We start from the raw sequence: 9,976 nt of genomic DNA, 5'->3' as shown, positions 1-9,976 counted from the left end.
GGGTTTTGTGTTTGTATGTTAATTTAACCTGTTGGTAAAGTATAAGATTTAAAATGTGTTTTATTCCAGTCATTTACGCATAAAATTAGAATGTGAAAACTCAAATTACCAAATTCCAAAAATTCCAGGGAAACATAATTAGGCAGGCTTTTCATAAATCTAAAAGCCTTGATAAAAACAGAAAAATTCAGTTTCCTGCTCATTTGAGAAATTGTGACATTATGTAGATGCAGCCTAAACTGTGTTTCTTTGAAGTGGTGCCACATTCATTTCTTTATTCACTGTGTACCGACTGGCAGCCTACCAAACATCAGAGACTCTACTAAGTACTGGGGATACTGCAAAGGACATAAGAGTATTGATTTTTAATCCCACAGAATTCACTTTTGTATTATTAAAAAAAACAAAACAAAACCTGGAATTGTGTAGAATGTTCATGCTACTTAAAAACTACCTATATAGCCTATTTGCAAACTTACCTGGTGAAACATTTGCTACTTTTCACTAACATGATGGCAATCTAGAGAATGCTACATCATTACATATATAACTTAGCTAACAATGCAGAGAAGAACCTAATCACAAATATTAAAATGTTCCCTGGAGTTGCCTTTAAAACTTCTGATAGTCCATCAAAGTCACTTAGATTTTTTTATTAAGTCATCAAAAAGATTTAATCGTTTCATTTACTCAGATAATTCAAAACAAAACATTTTCAGGTTTTCAAGATTTCAGTTTCTACCATGCTAAATAAAACTTGCTTTCATCTCCCAAGAATTTTAATCTCTTATTTTCTGTTCAAGTAATAGGCATGTCTGCCAATCAAGTGTTTCTAGCTTTGGAGAGAGCAATCAATGACCAGTTTGTTTGAAATGAAATGAGGAAGAGACATAAAGAACTAATATAGCTGGAACAATAAAGGTTCAAAAAATAGCAATTAAATATCTTTCCAGAAGATCCAAGATGGTGAGGTACGTAACTACTGCCTGCTGCCTTCCATGAACAAATCAAAATTACAACTAAATTACAGAACAATCAACCTGGAGAACCATCTGAAGTCTGACTGAACAGAAGTTTTATAACTAAGGACTCAAAGAAGCCACATCAAGACTGTTAGGAGGGGCAAAGGCACGGAACTGGCTAACCCCAGACATCCATGTGGTGGTTGAGAACAAGGAGGAATATCTGGGCCACTGAGGTTCCCCCCAAAGAAACGAGGGACTCCAGCCCCACACTGGCCTCCCCAACCCAGACTACTGGTGCTGGCAAGAGAAGCACCCACAACACCTGGCTGTGAAAAACAGTGGGGATTCCCACCATCCAGGTGGGACAGAAGGCTGTGGGAAACTAAGACATCCTCTTAAAGGGACCGTGCACAGACTCTCACACTCCCAGGTACTCACCTTGGGATCCAGCGGAGGGACAGTAACTCCAGGGGTGTCAGAGACATACAGGGGGCAGACTGAGCTGTGTGGGCTCAGGATAAGGGCTGAAGGACAGTCACCATTTATTTCCCTGTGAGGAAGTCTTCCTCCCATGCAGCCGGCAGGCAGGTACCATCTTTCCTGTGTTGAGCCCACCCCCACAGGCCAAATCTGAATCTGATTGGTCTGGTGAACTCTGCGGCTCTGTCCTGTTCACTTACTGGGACCCTGCCTCACCCAACAACACCAAAACCGAAGGCACTTCCTCCAAGAGCAACCAGCCCCTCCGACACTATACTCTTTCTTTGAAAACTGTCAGATCCCACATTGGCATTGCTTGGCCTCGGTGTGCTCTGAGACTTTTGCTGAGTAACTTCAGGCTCAGCACTGACACCAAACCAGAATTTACATTAACCTGATGACCACAACTCTTCCCACTCTAGTGACTTCCTGAATCTATGCCTCCCCCAACTTACATACTGCATGAGGCTTTATCAGTGGCTGAAACTTAAGGGAGCTGGCAAGTGGCAGCAGTCCTCGGGTTGTTCTGGTATTTTGGGGGAGCTACCCTGGCCCAGTACTGGTGGCAGCTACCTTCTGTTCACAATGTGGCCTCTCCCACATGACTCCAGGGTTAGCACAGGGAGTGAACAACTGTGGATCACTTTGTAGCTTTTACCAGGTAGTCCCTGGCTAGTCATAGGCAGTGGGTGACCTGGGCCTGCACCAGAGCCCCTCACAAGAGGCTCCAGAACCAACATACTTGGAGGTTGGCTTCAGATCACAGCAGAGCACTGCCCAATTAGACCCACAAGTGGCACACACAAAGGGTGGTCTCAACAGGCACCCTACTGGGGCAAATCCCACTCACTTGGGTAAATTCCTTGCACAGAAGCTTGTAAACTGTGGATTGTGGCCAAACCCACAGCCAATCAGACTGAGAGCAAATCCCACCCACTGACATGACAATAGCAACCAAGGTTCAAATCTAACAGGAGGGCACACACAGCCCACACAAGGAACATTCCTGGAGCACCTGGTACAGGTGACCAGGGAGACTGTGCCAGGGCCCCACAGGACACCTACTACATAAGGCCACCAGGCCAAGACTGGGAGATATAGCAGATCTACCTAATACATAGAAACAAACAGAGAGGCAGCCAAAATAAGGAAACAAAGAAATGCATCCCAAATGAAAGAATAGGCGAAAACCCCAGAAAAAGAACTAATCAAAATGGAGGCAAGCAACCTACCAGAGACAGAGTTCAAAACAATAGTTATAAGGATGCTCAAGGAAATTAATGAGAACTTCAATAAAGAGATAGCAAGCATAAAAAAAAGACGTAGAAACCATAAAAAATAACCAGTCAGAAGTGAAGAATACAATAACTGAAGTGAAGAATGCACTAAAAGGAATCACCAGCAGTCTAGATGCTAATAAGTATCATGCCTATGTTATACATTATTTTCTACAGTTCAAGTTAATTTCTGACTCTAGTTTCAGTTCAGTTGTTCCTGGTCCCTGTCTCAAAAGGTTGGGGTACAGTATGAAGGCCTTATGTCATGCCAAGACAGGACGGTCAGAACATTTAGTCCCCAATCACTGCTCCACAGATGGAAAAAGAGCTGTGTGTAGGGTCTGGTGTTGAACCCTGGTAAGCTCTCTGTGGTGCTCTTGGGCCACAGAAACCTCTGGTGAGGCAACATAGGAGGGACCATGGGCATACCACATGGGCATTTCTTCCTGGTGTATTGCTTCCTCTCCACGTCTATGTGTGGATTAGGAAACAGGTTCACTCTGCTCTCAAGGCATACAGAGATGCTTCTCCTATCTCCTCCATAGCCTGGGAGAATGCCCTTATTTTTCACATGGACAGTCCTCAAAAAAATTTTTTATATATGAATGTCCTAAAAAGTGTATCCATTCTCAGTATCTTAGACTATCAGAGTTATTATAAGAGCCATTAAAAGTATGTAATGCCATCATCCACTGTGATCCTCAGTTGTATATATTACACTAATGTAAACATTGAAAAAATAAATCTCTGATGTTGGAACCTTGTGACATCTGTTAGGTGGATGCTTCTTTAGCCAGACGCCTTTAACAACAGCAGTTGTTTATGAAAATTTATTTTTACTATCACTTGAATGATCATTAAAAATGTTCATCTGGATTATTCATGTGTTTCTGAGAACCACATTAGAGTTAAGAGCCTGAGCTTGTACTTGTTTTTGTTATAGTATTTGTCACCATTGCTTTATTTTCATTTCAATAAGCATGAGTTTGCTATTAATGTTGTTCAATTTTGAAGCATTTATAATGGGGAAAAGTTTATAAAAGAAGTTTATAAAGGGAGAAAATTTTCTTGGTTGTTCCTGATATTGAAATGAATAAAAAATGTTATTAGTTTAAAGTGTCTTAGTTAACAATACACAGCATTTTAACCAAATATAATAATACCCATTCCTTGTAAATTGAAACAGGTTTTACAGTGCTTATGGTCACATAGCATTGGCATTCTTGAAAAAATATAAACTGATTTCCATCACACATCTTTAAAGGTTTGATTTGTAAATCATGACTCGAGTAACAATTTATGTTTACAAAATCAATCATTGAAAAATCCACAAGGGGTTCACAGGATTCTGAAAATTCTGTCATCAATGACAGCATTAAATAAAGACCATCTCTAATTCCTCTGGGACTTACACGTGTCTACAGGGCTGTGAGTGATTGGAAGTAAAACCAACAATTCAGCGAATCTATTCTCCACATTTAGAACACTTTCTGCCTCAGATTTTGTGTGAGTTGTCTAAAGCAACACTGTATCTGCTGAATGAATACAGAGAGACCAGGCACATAGAATGTCAGTTCAAAGTCAACTCTGATTATTTATCTTGGCTGCTGTTCAGTGCTGCACCAGTCAGCCCAGTGAGGAAGGAATGAATAACTATCAGAGGGGGTAACTATCAAACCCATCATGTAGCAAATTGGTACTAAAGGTATCCCCTTAGCATTGACTGGCTCATGGGAACTGGGAGAATTGGTAAAAACATTCTTTTGGCAAAAAACAAAAAAAAACAAAAACCTACCTTACTTAAAGGGATAATCTACCTATGTTTTCACACTGGATTAAGTTTGTTGTTTGGTTTTGTTTTGTTTTTTGTTTTTTTTCTTCCGTGTTGCTACATCTCTAATCCCACATCCAGATTCTGGCAATCTAATTTTCTTCAGCATAAATATATGTAGGGTTACGTGAACTTTGGTTAGTTTGTGAAGCTGGCTTTGTGGTATTCCTAAATATTCCTAAATCATGTACAAGAGGGCTTCTTAGGTCACCTGTTTCAATGTGATCAATTGATCCATTTTTTCTCTGACCTTCTATTGACATTTTAATTATTTTATTTTCTCCCAACAATGCATTTCAACTTTTCCCTCCACTCTCTTTTTATGCTCTGTATCAATACATCTCTATTTCCTCATCGATAAAATAGAAGTAGTTGGATGAAACACTATAGAATTCATGTCTTTGTCAAGAACAGAAAACATTCGACAAGAATTTGTTTTTTAATACCTTTAAGATGCCGGATTTAAACTTTACAGAAATAAACCTTAGGAAAATACTTTTATATTTCACTACACAAAGGTCCTAGGGCTTAAGTGTCATCATAGCCATGTCCTTTAGCCTGATAATTCAGTATGCAATTTTGGCCTGAGAAAACATACCATTGATTTTTACTTCTCAAAATTACAACTACGCATAGTCTTTAATTAGAGTCTCAGTATATGACATGTACCTTTTAGGATGGGTTACATCAATAAGGTAGAAATTTAGGAACCACGTATTTAAGTGAGGTGAAAATGTAAGCAAGTTGAAGGAAAAATATATTTACCAGGTTTGAAATTGCTCTCAGATTCCCAGACTATCTAATTTATTCTCTTTCCTCCAGAGGCAACCTTTTAGAATTCCACCTTTACCATGACAATAATAAGTGTATGTTTGCAAAAGCACAGGGTTATCTTAAATCACTTTATTGCTTAAGTCAATGACTAGAAATGGTGTTGTGGGCAGCTTGTTTTATCTCACATCTTCCTAACACTTTACGGAGGTCCTAGCTGCCACTCTTTGTTGCCTGACATGTACCTCCTGTGACAAGCAGGACGACCCCATTTGCCCATGAACAGATGGTGGGGTATGGATGGCCCCCAGTGTCCTCTCTGTTTTCTGGTATTGCTACAGTTTCAAGTTTTCTTTTCTCTCTCTTTGTTAAGCTCTTTTCACTAGCTGTAGGCAAATACTTCACTTCACTCTACATCACCTTTGCTAGAATCTGTCATGAAAATTTAGAGAACAGATAGAATTTTAATATTGTGAAACCCCAGTGCATGGCTACCACTTCTTTCTCCAGAGTGCCCCTGCCCAGTGATTTAACAGACTTGTTCTGACATGGTGTGAACCTAGCAAGGGAAGGCTATTGCTCTCTGAAAAGCTGTTGATTTCCTCCTAACACAGCTCAAAAGTGTTATACTAATTAAAAGACAAACACCTTCTTCCTTAGAACCCAATGTAGTTATGACTCTGCTATCCATGTATACGCAAACACAAAAGTCACTTTTACCACCCCAATGTTTGAGAAGTGGTGCATGCGTTAACAAAAGGCACCTGTCAGTGTATTTGGGTCAAGGATGATGAAGCTCACTCAGTCTTACAATGTATATATTTTGAACTAAATTTTTAAAATGCAACTAAAATACAGTTGGGACTTCTTAATACCAACCAGTTTGGAAACTAACACCTTAATTTTCAATATGATTTCGGCTAAAACGTTCCCATTCTAAATGCCATGTAATACAACATATTCTGATCATCATTCTGTAACTACCTTGTATTATGCTAACGGAACTATTAGTGCAATTTCTATGCCTGTTACTAAATCAGTCACAATAGTACATACAGTGAGACACAAAAATCAGAACCATATTATGCAAAATAAAAGAATATTTTAATATTCATAAAATACTAGGGCATGTACAAAGCAATATTTCTGAATGTTATGTTAATATAATGCCTGTTTATATATTAGTAAATATCACATCATAATTTTAAATATTTAATTTTAGATCAGATATGTGAAATATTTCTTCATAGCATATTATATAGAAATACAGTGTACAATAAAAGTGCTAGCATCTACTTTCATGTTAGGGAGTCTAAAATAATTATTTCTCTGAAATGGTCAAGCTAATTTCAAAGTCATTTTCATAGGTTGGTTCGAATAATAATAATAATAGTAATTATCCTACCTAAAGGGTATATTATATTGTCTATATAGATGATCAAATGAAATGTTCCCTGATAAGTTTTTTTCGAATGAACATCCAATTAAGTATGAATATTGCTGATGAAAATATCATTAGTGCTTTTTTTAAATTTTATTAATTTTATTGGGGTGGCATTAGTTAATAAAATTATGTAGGTTTCAAGTGCACAATTCTATAATACATCATCTATGTATTGCATTGTGTGTCCAACACCCAAAGTCAAAGCTCCTTCCGTTCACCAAATATTTGACACCCTTTACCCTTTTCTACTCCCCCCCATCCGCTATCCCTCTGATTACCACTATACTGTTATCTGTGTCAGTGAGTTTTTATTTGTTTGCCTTGTTCCTTTGTTGCTTTCAGTTTTATATCTCACATATGAGTAAAATCATATGGTTCTCAATTTTTTCTGTCTGATTTATTCACTTAGCATATACTCAAGATTCATTCGTGTTGTCACAAATGGCAGTACTTTATCTTTTCTTACAGCTGAGTAAAATTCCATGAGGGTTCTTAATAACAATAGATTGCTTAATGAATATCCTGGTAGCTGAGTCTTGGTGCAGCTTTTCTCCCATCTCTTTCAAATACATCATCAAATTACATACATCAATCAAAAGGAAATTGAAGCATTTCAATCTTTTATTCAATTTCTCTATAAAAGGCTACTGAGAAAGGAGTATGTGCATGCTGCTGGGAAATATTTAAATCTCTTCCTACTGCAGGCCAGCTCACCATCTTCCCAGGACCAACAACTGCTTCTGATACTCGTAATTCTACATTCGTCGCTCAAACCTCAAAAACCCTTTTACTTTCTATAATCGCTACCTGTACTTCATGTTAGCCATTCTACCTTCTTTTGTATATTCTGTCTCCAGATTCCTACCTGTTCCTCCACATCTACATAGAGCTCTTCCCGCTTCTAAGCTTGAGACGAAGGAAGGATATGAAAATTGTTAAATCTTATTTGTATGTTTCCTGTAACATGAACATATTCATAATTTTGATCACATGTCATGCAAACATATTGCACCTTCATAGTATTTCCTTTTTCCCCAAATAACTTAGCCACTTCTCAGACACCCAAGTGCACACACACACACATACACACACACACACACGCACACACTCACACACACACACACGCACACACTCACACACACACACACACACACACAACACACACACACAATAAAACCGCTCCTTGAGTTAGAAAACAGCATTGCCAAATTAGACTGATTTTGATATCTTTTACCACAGTAATTTCAATTGAAGATGATAGGACCCCAAAGGTCATTGGAAATCTTTGTGTCTATTTTTTATTTGTTTTGTTTTGTTTCACTGGTAACAAAGGCTTTGGAGCACAGTTGGCATCTAATAGCTTTACAGATGAAAAGAAACATGGCATCCAAATGCCAATCACCCCCTTTTAAAGAACACTGAGTTAGAATACCTAACATTTTACACTTTGGAACATTCTGCCATGGGGCAGAAAGGGATTGGAGAGGGCACTTAGTTCTTTACTTTGTATTTGAGTAGGAATAAACACAACTATACAAAATCAGGAAACCCAGAAGGGAAAACATTGAAAAGATTGGAATTTCAGAAATCCCTTTAAGAAATGAAGAGCTGGAGGAGTATCTGAGATGAAAGAGAAAAAGGATACCAGCTGGCTAGGATTTGGAGGGTAAGTAAAAGTATTTATACTTCACCTCCAACCTGGTTCAACTAATATTGCTTATTCTGGATAGGGGCCTTACCTGCAGCTACATCCCTATCTTGTTCAAGTTGCTAAAATGAGTAAAAATAGTCTCTCAAAGAGATATAATCACTCTCATTTTTACTGCTGCATTATTCACAATAGCCAAGCTATGGAAACAACCTAAGTGTCCATTGACAGATAAATGGGTAAAAAAGACGTGGTGTGTATATGTACAATGGAATATTATTATTCAGCTGTGAGAAAGAAGGAACTTCTGCCATTTGCAACAACATGGACAAACCTAGGGGACATTATGCTAAATAAAATCAGAAAGAAAGAGAAAGACAAATACTGAATGATCTCACATGTGGAATTAAAAAAAAAAGTAAAATTCATAGAAATAGATAGTAGAATGGTGGTTACCAGGGCTTGAGGGTGGGAAAGATGGGGAGATGTTGGTCAAAGGATATAAACCTTCTGTTACAAGTTAAATAAGCTCTGGGCATCTAACGGGAGGCCTGGTGACTATAGTAGTGACTAATACTGGAATTTTGCTAAGCATCTCACTACAAGAAAAAAAAAGTTAATTATGTGAGGTGATAGAGGTATGAATTAACCTGATTAATATGATTGTAGTAATCATTTCACAAATTATATCAAATTATCACATTATATGACCTTGTGTACTTCAGCCTCCACCCACCTCTCCTCTGCCACCCATGCTGATAGAAACTCCTGTAAGAAAGAAGACAGGAAGTTGATCAGGAGCAGGAAATAGGGTGAGAAAGAAGAGGAGGAAGAGAGAGTGAGACGGAGACATGAGCACATGGAGATGACATGGAAAATGACCTAGAAAAGAAAAACAAAACAAGTGAAGATGCTGTAAGCTACCGGAAGGAAAAACTGAATTACAGAAAGAAGTGAAAGAAAATACTACCAAACTGGGTGCCTTTCTAATATTCTAAACATGGTCATCTTTGAATTGAAAAGTCTGCCCATCAAGGAAACACCATTCCTGAAGATGATATAACACAGATAATCAACCACAATTAGAAAACTATGCAGTGAATTTACAATGTGGAGAGAGAAAGAATCTAAATTTCTGAATGCATTAGTTCTCTAGGGCCGCCATAACAAAGTGCCAAAACCAGGTGGTTTAAAACAACAGGAGTTTATATTCTCATAGTTCTATAGACACATAGTTCTAAGAGTCTCATAGAACAAAAAATATAGAGGTAACTGCATTTCATGGCAAAATAATAGGGTGCCTTGATTTGGCTTGACCCAGCCTCATCTTGATGTATTTGAAATTAAAATATTATATGGAAAATATATACTAATTATTTAAGTTAGCATATCAAGCTCTGAAAATCACTAGAAATAGAGGTCCAGACAGATATTTTATGCATTCCTAAAGAATCATCTTTTCATGATTTTTATCAGCATTTGTAGTTGTTGGTAAATTCCAAAAATATATATATATATATACATAAGAAATGAAATCCTCCCAGAATACAAACCGTCTTT

The sequence above is a fragment of the Hipposideros armiger genome, unplaced genomic scaffold (assembly GCF_001890085.2).
Source record: "Hipposideros armiger isolate ML-2016 unplaced genomic scaffold, ASM189008v1 scaffold_376, whole genome shotgun sequence".
NCBI classification, from domain to species: domain Eukaryota; kingdom Metazoa; phylum Chordata; class Mammalia; order Chiroptera; family Hipposideridae; genus Hipposideros; species Hipposideros armiger.
The sequence above is the reverse complement of the archived record's forward strand: the minus strand, read 5'-3'. Positions refer to the sequence as shown.